General features: G+C 32.8%; 1 protein-coding gene across 10 annotated transcripts in view; it reads right to left on the bottom strand.

The window, feature by feature from the left end:
• Positions 1–13,739, bottom strand: part of LOC108359027 (Sox box protein 14) — a 72,373-nt gene extending 58,634 nt beyond the window's left edge. For 2 of the 10 annotated variants that reach the window (XM_017610644.1, XM_017610642.1), the window contains exon 1: positions 13,247–13,724. The gene's annotated coding sequence lies outside the window, so the exon portion shown is untranslated. Of the gene's footprint in view, positions 1–689; positions 873–1,160; positions 1,549–13,130; positions 13,217–13,242 lie in introns of those variants that run through there. The other 8 variants (XM_017610643.1, XM_017610649.1, XM_017610652.1 and 5 more) reach the window with 8 other exon arrangements.
• Between the last annotated feature and the right edge of the window lie 591 nt (positions 13,740–14,330).

Raw genomic sequence — 14,330 nt, forward strand, 5'->3', positions numbered from 1 at the left:
ACTTTAAACTTGCACTTTTTTACACTAAATTTGAATGGGCTATAAAACTGCATACATTGAACTTTTTTTTTTTAAATCTGAATAAAAAGTTGCAAATTAGTGTGCAAATTTAAAGAATTTTCCTGAGTTTTGCACAAAGTTTAGTGATTTTATTATTACGTTTTCTGGTGTAAAACGAACTATATTTTTATAAAAAATGATCGAAAATAAATTAGAATAAACAACTTTGCATATATGGCGAAAAACTCACTGTGCCAATACTTTTGTTCGTCACTGTATGTATGAATGCATTTAGTTCACCGAATGTGCCGCTACTACTTACATACATATCGTCGTTTAAAGCACAAAACCGCGTATCAACAAAATGCAAAATCGCGTATCAACAAAATGCAAAACCGGGTATCAAGATAATGCAAAACCGCGTATGTGAGATTGCATAAATTATTTTCTAGAGAGTAGAAATACTCATATTTCAAAATGGTTCTCTTTTTTCAAAGCTTTTATCAACTTGGTATGTTGTGTGCCCGACACCATTTTTAGCTATAAAACCTTTGCTTTGCAAAGTTCCTATAAAAAATTCTAGTGCATAGGGCGACATCTACCTCATCGGTTGTTCGGTGTACGAACTGATTGTGGTCTGGGTAGTATGTATGTATGTACATTCGCTCATGTACATATACATATCGTACCTTTGCTGCAAGAGTATCATAATCCAAACAATCAAAAACCCTAGAAAAGCGGGTTAAAAAATTTTTGCGCACTTTGCAGTAAAAACTTTTAAATTTGCAAGTATTACTGGATAAATTTTTACTAGTAACTCTTTGTCAGTAAGAACACAAAAGTTGATGACCTGATGCTGGGTGCAATGTACACTAAAAAAGAATTGTTGGTGGGGTTTCTTAAGAAATTGCTTCGGAAAATTAATTAATCATGTGTTCATAAAACTGCTTGCAAGTTTTTCGTTTTCGTACTTTCTCTCATCGGAAATTTGCTTACAGGCAAGTTACTAGAAAGTACGAAAAGACGATACGATATGTACGTGCACATGTTCATACATTCGTTCCCACTTTTACTATAGCTCATTATAATGAATGCACAACGCACAGGTTTTTCAAAAATATTATTAACTCAAAATTTCCCGTTTGTCAGAAAATACATACGCATTATTTAAACAAATTAGGTCGGTGCGGCGAACTTTTGTTTGGCAAACAGAATTGCAGCTTCTTAGTTTGCTCTAAGGTGGTTAAACCGAGTTTCGCACAGGGTTGCACGATGATTGTGGTTTTTATTCCTATGGTCACCTTAAAATAACAATGGTAGATAACTGTGTTCTAAGCTTTGAAGTTCCACAGCATAAGTTCAGTTTCTGTCTTTTGCTTTAAATGCAATTTCCTACAACAACAATTTTCTACAATTTTGTGTATGGCATCAGTAATTTTACAGCAGCTTGGACCAAGGCATATTGAACAGGTAATATCAGTAAAGCAGATGATTTTTGTTTTAATTATTTGGTCTTTAAAACGTCAAATATTTTTCATTTCTTCTCGCAAAAATTCTAAATTATTAAAATATATTTCATGTTAAATCTTTTTCCATACAAAACACGCGATCAAATAGCACTTTTCTTCTCACAAAAATTCTAAATTATTAAAATATATTTGCATGTTAAACCTTTTTCCATACAAAACACGCGATCAAATAGCAACTTTTGGAACGTTCACCCAATTCAGCAGCGCAAACGCTGATTACTAGGCTTTGCAAAGGATCAACGCTTCAAGAAGTAATCAAATTTACTAAGAAGAAAGTTGCAAAAATTATTTATTATTTTTGACTTAATTTTCTTTTTTTTTGTATCTCACATGGATACAATTTGTTCTTAAAAAAAAAAAAGTACTCTTTTCACTTTAGGGCCAATTTCAAATGAATATTTAAATGGCACTTAAGTTTAATTGTGGGTTGTTGCTGAAATGCCATTTAGCTTTTGTTGAGTTTCAGATCAAATTTGTTTAAATATGCTGCCAGCTGCTTGTTTCTTGAAATGGTTCTTGCATTTGCTTGTTTGCCAGTACTGGCCATTTAAGTGCAGATTAAATGTATGATCTGAAAATGAATAGTGGAAGTTAATCAACAATCTCTACTTAAGTAGGTCATCTGAAATTGGGATTTAGTTTGTTCCAGTACACTAGGACATAGTAAAAGCCATGATAAAAACATAGTAAAAGCTTTAACAGACGGCAGCGTTGATCCGGATAAACTCGGACTTAATCCGGATCAACTGCAGTCAATTCCCGAGTTGATCCGGATCAACGCTGCCGTCTGTTTATGCTTTAGGGTAAAACTGTTCTCTCAATTCGTCGGCCATGATCTTTTTTTTTTGAAGTTTGCCAACATTTTAAAATCATATAAAATTGAGAATAAAAAAAGGAATTGTTCAAAGTTAGTTGTTTGAGATTGAAAATGAGAATTTGTGTGTGGGTTTGTGTGTAAAATTTAAAATTAGATTGCTTGCAAACGTCAAGAATTTGAAAAATTCCTCTCAGCGGTTCTACCTTCCTATGTTTTTTATCATGGTAAAAGCTCTGTTAGTCTAGACTTAATTTCCGTAACTTAACTTAATATTTTGGCCAACGTGTTATATGAGAAACTGTGTTGGCGGTTAGTTAAAACTTAACTTATTGTAAGAAACTTAAGGCCCCTATTGCGAGTGTCGACTGGCAGTAGAATAGAAATTTGTCGATCGAGTCGATCATCTCATATTTTGCTAGTGTGTAACTTGATCGATAAAAATTTGTACTATTGTGAATGGTTGACTGAATTTTAAACAGCTGTTTGTTTGTTTACATTTGTTTCTTTAGTATTTCATTTACATAATTTTTAAAATAATTGCTTTTATTATAAAATTTAAAAGATCTACACAGCTGAAATATGGTTTAGTGATGAGGAGGATGATGTGGTAGCTAATTGATTAGTAGAGTTGGCTAAAGCAAAGAGAGAATTACGAGATTCGTCGGATCCCTTGGAGTTGGAAGATGAAGTGTAAGTACATACATATGTAATTTTATGAATAGAAGTTGCGTTCCCGATGCCTCACGGTGTTTAGGTTCTACAGCATTTGCAGGAAAAGCTGTTTTCTTCATTAATAAACTTTATGGAAATTTAAGAAATACGGTACGGTTTAGTTATTTGCACAATGATATTGGATATTTGTGTCCAAACGCGAGACCCTAGTTTAAAAACTTTAACATACAAGTGTAGTGAAAGAATTAAACTTTAATTTAAAATAAAGATTTCAAATTTCCGAGCACTAGTTAATTAATAAATTATGCAGTTTTTTCGTAAATTTTGATGTTGGTTCTGCGCAAAAATACTGTGGATGGCGTAGCCGGAGAAATATTGTACACCTTTCACTTGCCTATGTCCTCATTCTCCCACATCAGCTCCACCAACCGGGCAAGTTGCCTTTTGTTGCTTACACTTTTTGATATGTAATTCAGACACATACATACATATGTATATTTCACAATTTTTTACAACTTACAGATCAATTGATTTACTTTCTATCCATTATAATACCACTTATGTAAATTTTATAAACGCAAACTCCAACGACTAAAAAACAGCAATAGAAGGATGAGCTATTAAAATGTATTCACAGTCGCTAATTGAGCGACTAAGCGACACTCACAATATCATCGATAATCTATAATCGCTTAACAGTCGTTTATCTACTGCCAGTCGACATTCGCAATAGGGGTGTAAGAACCTGTAGAATTTAGGTTCTTAAGTTACGGTCTTACGGAAATTGAGAGCGGTGAGAGAATCAGGCTTGCCAGACTCTCGTTTTTGTATTTCTTAAAAATAAATGAAAGCAAACGTTTTTGTTTGCATGATTTTTTTGATATGGCATTTTAGGCGGCGAACTGTTATACAGCTGAAAGAGAAAATACAAAAACAAAATATTTCCGCTCTTGGCTTAAGTTGACGTGTTGAGTAATCATTGATGATTTCTTACGGTAAGTTAATTTAAGTTAAGTCTAGGCTAACTGAGCTTTTAAAGCTAGTATGAAATTACAGGAAGTCGTTGCCGTGAGCAAGAATTTCTCTCACTGGGAACACTTTTGAGCGCGTAAAGGAGCATCTCTCTCAGTCAGAAGTTACAGGATTTTTCCCGAAGTTTTTCTTCCTGCAAGTTCATGAAAAGTGTCAAACGACAGCCAGGGTTGCATCTGTAAACAAAAACAAAACGCGGTGCAAGCAAAGATGGAAGTAAACAACAAAATATTTGAATATGTATGCAATTATTCTTAATTGTGTAGATTTTAATAATTATTTACTGATATTTCCGCCAAATCAGTGTTGTACCAATGACATGCAAACAAACCGACTGACGCTTGTGCAGGAAACAGTCCTTTTTGCGTTCCCGTACACTTCTGCATCTATTCTCAGAACGCGGTGCAAGCAAAGATGGAAGTAAACAACGAAATATTTGAATATGTACGCAATTATTCTTAATTGTATATATTTTATTAATTATTTACTGATATTTCCGCCAAATCAGTATTGTACCAATGACAATTAAACAAACCGACTGACGCTTGTGCATGAATCAGTCCTTTTTGCGTTCCCGTACACTTCTGCATCTGTTCTCATCTTACTCTCACTTTAGAGAGTAACATCGTAGTTTGACAGTTCCACAGGTTTTTGCCCGAATAATACTGGAACAAACTAACTTTAGAGACCAGAAGCAACAACAAAATACAAGTAAATGTTTTTGCCCTAATGCTCACAGTAGCCACACACTTAGAAAAAATGTTATCAATATTTTTTAAAAAGATTACCAAAAAGTTACCAAAACCTTTTTTATTTTGTAATAAACAACGGGCGTTACATTTACACTTTCGAGCTTATATAAAAGATGCCACTCAACTGTTTTATTTATCTATCGATTATCATAAATAATGGCTTGACTTCATCACTAAAGAATTTACAAAAACTCTTTTATTTTTATAATTTTGTCCCCATTAACAGCCTTACGCTGTAGAAGTTCAATGTGAAAAACCTGTCCAAAACTTTTCAAAATTACTTTAAAAAATATGCACTTTTTTACAAGCGAAAGAAAACTATTTTTATTTGCAGTACAGTTTCTAAAGTGGAACCACTTTTTTATCTGAATAAAGATAAATTGCAAAAATCTTGAAAGCTTGTCCGCAGGAAAAAAAATTACTCGACTTTCGGAATCAGAGAGTGGCAGAACACAAATTAAAATTGGAGATCCTGTGAAGTCATTGATTTATAGATTTTCACCCCTTTGGACCAATTCCTTGTATTGTTATTAGATTTAATTTAAATATATTTCATGACCAATTTTTATTTTTTAAAGCAATTTTAAAAAAACTTTAAATCAATAAAATAACTTTAACATTTTAAACAAACTACTATGTATAACGAAAATAAATCTCGTTTGAGGCAAGGATAGCTTCGTTATGCCACAGGTTGATAATAAAATCTCGTCTTGTATTTCACTGCATGTCGTTCAGACAATTTTTGATGGAAAAACTCAAATAATAACCATCTAAATTTGAAAGACCGCAGCCTACACCATGACCCTAGCTCCTCATGGCAGATGTGTATGTAGATATGTATGTGCAAATCGCCAATCATAAATCTATTATCAAAAACAAATTCATTCAATAAGAACTTAGTTGCGTGTATGTAACTCTGCCGCAGATATTATATGATATTCAAATTAATTTTTTTTAACATTTTGTCTGAAAGTTACCTAATGAAATCGGAAGTTACCAAATTACCAAAGAGAATAAAGGTTATAAATTTTGGTAACATTTTACCGAAGTGGCAACCGTGCTAATGCTACTACCTGTTTAATGTGCTTTAGTATAACAATTGCATGCAGCTGCCAAACACAATTTCAGCAGACAAGAAAATATCAGCTTTTGTGGGAGGTATGTAAAAATACATACATATGTATGTATGCACATATGCATGTATATGATGCAGCCCTATCGCTAATTCCGTGTGAATAGAATGTTCCCATAATTTAACTTGCAAAACAAAAACAAATTGGGAAAAATGGTTTTTGTTTTGCTTTATAATTTTTGGGAATATTTGTTCACGAGAAATCCGCAATGGGGCCGATGATCTGTGAAAATGTTTAGTTTATAATTAGTCTGTTCCTTTAGCCGTCAAATTAACAGGATTTAATTAGAAGTCGGTCTCGTACACACATTTAAAATGTATTCAGTAATATCTTCCCGACTAAATCTGACTATATACATATGTATTTCAAATGATAAATTTTAAGTTAAAACACTTCATGCGATATATGTATGTACATATGTATGTATGCTGCAAATATTCTATGCATACATATATATGCAAGTATATGTACAGGGCTGCCAACTTCGGACAAACCGTGCCATTTTTGTCCCTATTTTACACCAAATGGCACTTTTCAAAAATTGTAATATTTCAATACATTTTTGTCAAAACCTTTGCGTGTACTTCTTTTTCTTAACTAAAATTTTCTAATTTCTAAAGATTATTCAAGTGGTTTATCTTATTTTTGCATTTCACTTTTGTTTTAGAAATGTGGTTCTTATTTTATTGATAAATGGGAAGAATTAAAAAGGATGGCACCATTTTTGGCACTTTAGTTTATTTATTTGGAACATTTTGGCACTTTTTTATCGTCAATATGGCACCTCATAGCTAAAGACAGTTGGCAGCCCTGTATATGTGTAGGTACTCGTGCATATAAACAAATATTTATTATCGAAGGCATGTGTATATATATATATACTTATATACATTTACTGTATAGATAAGTATGTACGTACGTCTGACTGTACGTAGTGCTATGAACATACAAACATACTATACTCATATGGGTATTTATATATGTACATAGGTATATTGCATACTATTTCGCTTTAAACAACGCGACGGTGTTATGGATTTGCAGTTGAACTGATAAACGACGTCATGATAAGTCAAGGTAAAGTACGTACGAGTTTGTATAAAGATCACAGTATGTATGTATATACAATATGTATGTACATGTACGCTAATACATATATAAACGAATATGTATGTACATATGTATATGTACGTATATACCCTGCAGAAAATCTGACTAGCCTAGAACTAGCGTAGAACTAGACCTTTTGCGGACAGTACCAGTTCTAGCTCAATACCCAAGCAATGCTTTCAACTGTCCAGTTTTGTACGACGATGTCCTTGGCGGTGGCAATTGTCGCCCAGTTTTTAACTGGTTCCATTTTGGATAGTTTTTTTTTATAAGAAAACGTTTTTTTTTTTCGTTTTTTCTTTTCATTTACAGATTCTGTTTTTGTTACATATTTTATTTAAAAAAAATATATATTTTAAGCTGCACGCAACAATTTAAATTCATTAAATTTGAAAACTCACAACTGCCTCCACCGCGATTTGAACTCGCGACCAACGATGGTTGCGTCGGAGGTCTTCTCGCTGAGCTACTTTCGTATTGTACGAGTTGTGAACATTTGAACATTTACACCGCAAGTTTCAACTGTCCCGCTCTGCATTCCTTTTGCACTAGTTCACAGATAGCTCTGAGATATGTAGTTCGGAACTAGCGCTTTATCAGACTGTCTCTAAATTTTACTGCAGGGTATATGCACAAAACAGATATGTATATATATATATATATACCAAACTACAATGAACGAATTCATAATTTTGTATTCTCATAAACACATTGTATATAAATATGTACATATGTATGCACATACAAGAACTGTAGTGAGAATGCATATATATACATACATACATACCCTGCAGCGGAAAGTACTAGTACAGAACTATTGAATTCACCAGTTTTCGAGAGTCAAATACCGATACCTCGCAAATCTACCACCCATGCTTTCTAATGTCGCATTTAACATGGAGTTGTCCTAGGAGGTGACAATTTACTACCGCTGCGTAACTTGANAGCGGAAAGTACTAGTACAGAACTATTGAATTCACCAGTTTTCGGGAGTCAAATACCGATACCTCGCAAATCTACCACCCATGCTTTCTAATGTCGCATATAACATGAAGTTGTCCTAGGAGGAGACAATTGGCTCTCGCTGCGTAACTTGTTGCCTGTAAAAGTACCACTTTTTTTCGTTGTGCACTTCACAGATACTTTTTAATAATTAAAAAAAATAAACAAAAATACAAATTTTAATTTATATGTTCCGCCTAGTGAGATTTGAATCTGGACACTTTTGGCCGCAGCTAATTGTAGCCAGCATCTTTGCGCACTCAGCTACAGGCACAACATGTAAGTAGTCTGATCACATGAAATAACTATCGATAGTTATAGTACTATCGCCACTATCTTCTCATTGATAGCGTATTCTATTTCCAAGCGCTTTTGATATTTGCACGTATTGGTTCAAAGAGAACAAAAATTGGCAGCATTATTTCATGAACGAACGAATAAAAAAGTATTTTTTTCTTGCAGAGACGTCAATCACATTATCATCTATTATTGTTTTTTCTCAAATGCAATTATAAATACGCGGTTATCGTGCTGGGTGATCTGTTTAGTCGGTTCGTGGCTTTATTTCTAAAAGCGCCATTTTTTATTTTAAGCGTGGAAATAGAGGTTACATTGCCGTCTTAAGAGCGTGTCATACCGGGCAATGCAGTATATTTCAAAAGACTGTCAAATTGGGAAATTGCAGAAAGCAGTTGCATGAGCAGTGGCACCTTGCATGTAAAGTGTCTCTCGAAAGAGTTTTTTTTATTTCCGAAAGGCGAATTGCAGGGAAAATTTCTGAAATCGCTTTTTGACTGTTTACACGGCGAATGAATTTCTAGCAATATTTCTCGATATTAAAATGCAACCGTGAGCCGCTAAAATAAACAAATTTATAAAATCAAGATAACGAAAAATAAATGGATTTAGAAAAACATATGAAATGGGTCGATACTATCGATAGTATCGATAGTCACCCTTAAGACTATCGTAAAACCTCGATGGACTTGACTATCGATAGTTTGACAGCTCTACATGTCAGTGTGCTTTCAAATGTGCGGTTTGAAACAAGCCAAATTACTCGACTGGTACATTTGTCTTTGCTATTTACAGGGTGGTGTTATTTGGAATTTTTTTATTGGGCTGAACTCATTCTCTATAAAAATTTCTAGACAACACCATCCTGTGATGGGTCGTACAAACTTTTCACAAGCTTCAGAGTGGCGTTGTTTAAAATTGTATTATTGGGCTGAACTGATTCCTGATGATAATTTTAACAAAATTGTCATTTAAACTCGCTATATCTCAGTTGTTTGTGTATCGTTCGATTTGAACTAAACTACAAACTATTGCAAAATATTTAAGTTTAACACTACTTCTTAATACTCAGTACAAATAAAACTACAGGTTTATAACTTTTTTATGCGAATTAAGAGGGTGTTTGTTTTCAAATGCAAAAGTTGTGTTATAAAGTTTGAAATAAATTTTTCGTTTTAAAACAGTATTGTAGATGACTATCTAAGGAAGTTTTTGCGAAAGTTTTAGATCTAAACTTCAAGTAGTATAAAAATATTATATTGACTCGCACGGTTAGCAGATTAGGGCGCTCTAAAAGGCTTTATAACTCAGAAAAGTAAAAACAAGTCCATTTTATTAGCTTCACCTGTATGTTTGTATGTATGTATGTTTGTAACCGACTCCTTTGGACTCGATTTTGACCCACTTTAAACGGACAGATTTAATTCAAACTTTGTACACTTATCAAGAATCAGCGACAATATAATAATTTCATAAATTTATCTCATTATCCTGATTAGGATCGCCAGGATTAAATAATTTCTTCACACAGCCTCTGTGTGAGAGCAAGTGAGACAACTACGCTGTCTGCGCATGCGTACCGTCTACTTACTTTCCGACTCGAGCACTAGGCTTATTAGTGTTAATACATTCTATCCCTATCAGTTGCACAGTTGGCCAAGCGGCTAAGACGCAAGTCGTAGGCGCGAGACAACGAACTTACCAGACATGATTTCAAATCCCGTCTATAGCTGAAAATACATGATGTAACGCTATCTTCCACTGCTTGACCGCGGTACTGATATTAATTGCAAAGATGAATTTGGCAATATGCCTCTTCTTTTAGCAGTAGAAAATAATCATTTCGATGCTGTACGAGCATTATTCAATCGCGGAGCCGATTGTGAAAAATAATTTAAATGTTTCACCACTGAGTCTCGCTGGTTATATTGTCAAAATAGAAATCTTCTAAATCGGGGTGCCACTGTTTATATAACTTGGACTATTAATGACTTGGAAGATTACTCGTTGCTGCACCTCGCTGTCGTTAGTAATAGTAATCACGGAAAAAGGATGATCTAAACAAAAAAACTAACTACTACTAACGAACTAAAAAAATAAAAATAAATATAGTTTAAAAAAACTAAAAAACACGCTTTTAAAGCATATCAAACTAAAAAGTAATAAATAATTCTTAATATAAGTTGAAAATAATGAACTTTTTCACAATAATACTATTATTTTTTGTTCATTATTATTTTCAACTTATATTAAGAATTATTTTTTACTTTTTGTTTGATATGCTTTAAAAGCGTGTTTTTTAGTTTTTTTAAACTATATTTATTTATTAATGATTTGTATGTAAAAAGACTTCATCTTTCGATTGAGATAACTTAAAACAATATTAAAAATTACCATAAATGAGAAAAATTACGAATAAATTTTCGTTCAGAAATTTCACCATGAAAGTGGAAGAATGTTTAAAAACTATAACGCATATCCCGTACAAAAATCTATAGAAATCATAGTTTTCGAATTTTTCCCCATTTTCTGTCTGCTTCCCAGCTAATCGAAAAGTAGCTCATATATATTAGTATATATAAACCTATTTGACAAGAAACCAAAGAAATTTAAAAAGTATTTGTTTTATAGGAGTATCTAAATATTTAGTGCTTTATTTTGTTACTTTACAGTCCGATATTTGCGTAGTGGTCACACGAGATAAGCAGAACATTGATAAGTATTCAAAATTTATTATTTGTATTTAAATGATAAATAACAAATTCCTTTATGTAATAAGGGAGGACTATCATAATAAAACGACCAATAACCTTTTGAAGGTGAAATATGTAACCAACAGCTCGATTTCTTTCTACCTGGAGCATAATATGCTATTGGAACTACATAGTAATGCAACTATGTAGTACGAAAGCGTCAATTGTCACCGCCCCCGCCGCAGGGTATCGTTACCTTTTTATAGAAATTCCCTAACTCATTTCCGTTTTGATTCCAGATTTACGTATACAAAATCTGTCAAACGGCTCACAATATATGTAATAGAAATTTAAAACAAATATTACAGCGTTAGATAAAATATTATGTTAAATAAAAATCCGCACTTCGACAAAATCAACAATCGCAACTGTAAAACTTTGGTATTCGCTAAATTTTCAAACTATGTATGTTTGAAGGAACAAAAATATTAAGGAAACTTGCACTCAGTGTAGCCGCGACATCATGAAAAAATGTATCGTAAATGAAGCAAAAAATAGATCACATGTATCGATATTTTTTTTACTAAAACAATGCTATTTGGTTTCATACTTTTGCTTTTTATTATTGTCAATAAATAACCAAAAAAATCATGTAATGCACATTCATACACATACGTATCGCCGTTTAAAGTACAAAACCGCGTATCGTCATTCTGCAAAACCGCGTAACTGACATTGGCTGCCAAAAATTGGATTTGCTCACAGAAGCTCTTGGCTCAATCCTTATCCATTCGTCCTGAAATATACTAGCCAGAAATGAGTTTGCTTTATAAGAAAGAGAACCATTTTGAAATATGAGTGCTTTTACGCTCTAGCAACTAATTTCTACAAGTTCACATACGCGGTGTTGCATTTTTCTGATACGCGGTTTTGCATTTTGTTGATACGCGGTTTTGCACTTTAAACGACGATATGTACATATGTACGTATGTACATGAAGAAAAATATCTTGGATATAGTGAGAGGAACTTGAATATAAATATATGTATTTAAAACTATTAACTGTCGATCGAACTGTCGACGTTGATTATCAAACTATGTGATACATTCCACGTTAAACTTGTTGGAAATTCTGTCAAAACGATGAAAGTACCTTCAGTGTAGGCTTTATTTTGACTATTAATACGTCCGTTATATTCTCAACAGTTTGTAATGAAAGTCTATTTCTCTTTTGTATTGGATCAAGTTTAAAATTGCGGACGCAGAGCTATGTATGTATGAGACAAGCAAAGTAAATTAAAAATGAATGCAGTCAGCTCATTATACATAGTTCGCTTAAAGTATTTTTCTTTAAGCTTATTTGACCCCAAACCGTTTATTTTTTTTGATCGAATTTTAAAAGCTGCCACTGCATACCTATGTAAATATTTTCTCTTTGTAATGTATCAAATTGTGTACTAAGCGGAAAAATTAAGTATTTCACGAAATGAGCGAAGTATCTTCCGAAAGTTTGCACAAACACGTATTACTTTTGAAGTAAATGGGTGAAAACGGCAACACTGCATGTACTGCGCATGCATATGTTTGTATGCGCTTGTATATGGATCTACATATATTTATAAACATACTCGTATGCACTGTGTATATACTAATTAATATTGGTATACATACATATGTACATTTATATTCATGAATGTGCATGGCCACATAATATATATATACATACATACATACTTATATAGTCAGATACATTTAGATTTGTCATCTTCAGTTACTTGTTTTCATGCATTTTTTATCTGTCCATAAACCTTTTGATATACATACTACATAGGTATATATTTTATTTTGCATTGACTGGCCCTATTAATCGAATTTGTAAGCACGGAGATACTATGTGGGTACACACAAACATTAATACCAACTCATAAACGTGCATATAGTATTTACATATGTATATGAAAATGTTGCAGTACACATATACTATATGGATTTGTATGCACTTCAGTATGTACAAATATTATTATCACTAATTTTTTTAATAATAATTGTTTGATGTTTAATTCTTTATTATTAGTTTACAACTATTTATGTACTTATATGCGCAGCACCCCAATCTTGATGGAAACCCCATATTACTCTGTAATTATTATCTGTAGGTATTTACATTATTTTACATATACCCATATTCAGATACATAGTACACACATACGTATAAACGAATTTTGTTGATTTTTTATTGGCTTGTTGGTTTTAATTTTCATTTTTAGAAATCAGCACTACGTGTTTCGAAATAATTGTACCGATTTCGTAACAATTCCAAACAAGTTTTAAGTTGAGATTAAATGTATTTACAATAAGAACAGTAACAGTAGTTGCAGTCCGCGGTACGTACAACAAGTAAGATAATCAACAGTTTCTACTGCAATATTGCGACTGTGAAACATTGTTGTGTTGTTATTTGATGCTTTTGTACTGAATCAGCTGTTTAACGTTGAACATGGCAGTATTAATCATATGGTGTCTTTGTGGCTGTATTGTGACACAACATCCCAGTAGAAAGAGCGCTGTTTCTTCATTCGAAAATTCAGTAATAGGTGTAAGACAAGGCACATTAAACAAGTAATAGCACCAGAGCGAAAATGGCAAGCTGCAAAATTTTAAATGTTTCAGTAAAATGTAAACAAAAATGACAAAACAGGAACTAAATGCACGGAAAAAATCATATTCGCTCCTCTGCTGGTACTACCCGTTTAATGTGCCTTGGAGTCAAGCAGGACAATAAATACGTACATATGTACATATGTATATAGATACATACAAAAAAAGTAATATACATATATACACAACAAGTAATTTTTAAGCAAAAACAAAACCAATTTCAATTCTCATATAAAAATTTAAGATTATCGTTACTTTTTTCAAGATCCAATTAACGGATCTAAACAAAGTGAGTATGGGGCCACCCTTGAGGTACCACCTTTCCGATGAAAAAAGAATTATCGAAATCGGTTAACGTGGTCCAAATTTATGCGGTAACATACAGAAAAAATAAACAAACAAAAAAATATTCCGACGAACTGATAACCTCCTCTTTTTTTGAAGTCGGTTAAGAAGCCCATGTTTTCATCTAAAAAGTATCGATTTTTATTCACCTAGTATTTTTAAATACTGATGAGTAATATTGAGAGTATTGGTATAAGTTGATTTGTGTTTAGGTTTTTATTGGAGTAAATTGTCATTTACAAGGTGCAAGCTTTTCCGGTGAACTCCAATTTAAGCAAGTCACTTGCTGT

Source organism: Rhagoletis zephyria, unplaced genomic scaffold, assembly GCF_001687245.7.
Source record: "Rhagoletis zephyria isolate East Lansing unplaced genomic scaffold, Rhagoletis_zephyria_1.1 Rzeph_scaffold_00327, whole genome shotgun sequence".
Classification (NCBI taxonomy): domain Eukaryota; kingdom Metazoa; phylum Arthropoda; class Insecta; order Diptera; family Tephritidae; genus Rhagoletis; species Rhagoletis zephyria.